Source organism: Dermacentor silvarum, chromosome 1 (genome assembly GCF_013339745.2).
Source record: "Dermacentor silvarum isolate Dsil-2018 chromosome 1, BIME_Dsil_1.4, whole genome shotgun sequence".
Lineage (NCBI taxonomy): Eukaryota > Metazoa > Arthropoda > Arachnida > Ixodida > Ixodidae > Dermacentor > Dermacentor silvarum.
Genome location: NC_051154.1, coordinates 362,327,925 through 362,330,106, shown reverse-complemented (window position 1 = coordinate 362,330,106; position 2,182 = coordinate 362,327,925). Strand labels below are relative to the sequence as shown.

The 2,182-nt window shown below is 47.9% G+C and overlaps 1 non-coding gene across 1 annotated transcript; it reads right to left on the bottom strand.

Annotated features, from left to right (window-relative positions):
* Positions 1-1,504: 1,504 nt before the first annotated feature.
* Trnak-uuu (transfer RNA lysine (anticodon UUU)) lies at positions 1,505-1,577 on the bottom strand. Its single transcript has one exon. It is a non-coding gene; the product is annotated as a tRNA-Lys (tRNA).
* Between the last annotated feature and the right edge of the window lie 605 nt (positions 1,578-2,182).

Here is a 2,182-nt window from a genome sequence, read left to right as displayed (position 1 = left end):
CTAGAAGAACATGCTGTTTGCCAGCTTGAGTGGCCTCCATGTGGCGCCGACTTGAATCCCATAGAAAATGTCTGGGGCATGTTGAAGAAACGGCTGTCCACACGAGCCAACCGCGGCCGCACGGCCGATACGCTGTGGCAAGCGATCGCACAAGAATGGGAAAGCCTGCGCGGTCGACCGGAGATTACGGAATCTTTGTGCGAGTCGATGCCCACACGCATCAATAAGGTGCTAGAAAACGGCGGACATTTCACTTCCTACTAGATCATTGAGAGACCTATGTTTCATGACACTTCTGTAAATGTCTTGTGAATAAATTCATCCCCTTCAGACACGAATTATGATGCACTGTCTGCAAATGCGTCAAATGCGCATGGCATCATTTCAAGACGCTCACTATTACATTCCAAGAAAGAAGACGAAGCAATGTGCTGTTTTGTGCGAGTTTCAGTAAAAAAAATTAATTAGCGTATAACTCATTATTTAATTATTCTGAAATCCGTCAGCTTCAATGCTTGCATAAAAAGAATCAACTATTAGGCCCGAAACGCATGCACACTTGCTTTTTCGGTTGTATTCGTGTCGACAGGAGAAAAAAAATACTCTTGACGTTGGTCTTGGAACGCTGCAGGTCGAACGATTGTCTAACATGGTAGTGTCTCCAGCAAAGTGATCATCTGCAGCAATACGCAGCACAATGAAGTTAACTGACCGCTAGTTGTCCCATCAGGAAGCGGACACGAATGTGCACACTGAGTTTTAGGTCATTTGAAGAAACACGTGGCGTGGGACGCGCCTCCGAAGTTCGAGTCCCCAAACGAGGACGCCATGTCGCAAAGGGTTATAAAAAGAGTCATCGCACCCGATTATTTCTTATTTTTCTAAATGTAACCACTATAGCAGCGCGGTGGTTCGGGCTTTGCGCAGCAAAACCTGGGCGCAGGCGATCAAATCCCGGCCGCTACTGTCACTTAGCGATGTGGGAGGAACGGAAAAATTCTGCCTACTGACTAAGCATCTGTGTCCCATGGCTGCCTCACCGCTCACTCACGCACTCACGAAAAAAACAAAAAAAAAACAGCGTGGCTACGCGAAAATAGAACTGATAACAGCCGAAGAATACGCTGTCTGATTACTTGTACTGATATTCTGCTCTCAAAATATAAGCAAGTAGCCCTGGCTAACAAAGAGCGCGTCACGTTGAAAGAGATAGGTAGAAAATATTTGCGCACAGTGCGAAAATAGACAGGCCATAGATTTAAGGAGGGATGCGTCTTCAACGTAGCGCTGCTGTCGATCGCTGGTGACGTAGCGGAAGTGTCGCGAAGAGGCTCTTGGCCACGCGCTCGCGTGGTCCGCAAACTTTTGTGGTTGACTGTACATCAGCGCTTGTAACCTAGGAAGCCAGTCTGATTCTGGTTCTTGCAGTTTATACACATGGACCATTCTGCTTACTGATTATAAAGTGCCTTAACAAAATAAAAGAATTTTTTTTTAAAGTTGCTGCCCGGACAGGGGCTCGAACACTAGACCGTTAGGTTAAAAGCCTAACGCTCTACCGACTGGGCTATTCGGGCAGCTCGGTTCCTTCTTGCCTTTATTGAAATACACCGAAAGACGTACATTGCACATTCAATTCGGCTCAGCAAGGGCCGAGAAGAGAAATAATCAAAACTCTGGTATGTACACTTAAGTGCAAAATTTAGAGACCACGGGAGCGGCGACTAAACTGCATGGCTGCGCCTTCTGACGGCTGCGCGCCGAAGTTGGAGAGCGCGTATACTGCGCACGTGCGTCCTTTCTTACTTGCCAGCCTGCTCGTTCGCTCGCTTCAACCGGGCGCGCACCGGTATGCGTGAGAGAGCGCAAAGTGTCACCTGCGCAGTCGCTGTCGAATCGCCTGAGTGAAGATGTCATATCGTGACGAAAACACTTAATTTGCTCTGGCAGCGCTCGGAGCGCGTCACTCTCTGCACCTTGCTTCTTGACGCTCCACGGCGCGAAAGACATGCTTTGCGTCACTTTTTCTGAAATCGAGTTTTGTTATATGGTCAGAAAGCAGCGATGTCTTTTGCGCACCACTTCCGGAAACTTAAGCATGATGCAATTATTTGTGGTACTCAGTCCAAACATCATGTGCCCGACACATGCGTGAAACCACCGAATATCGAACAGCTGGAGA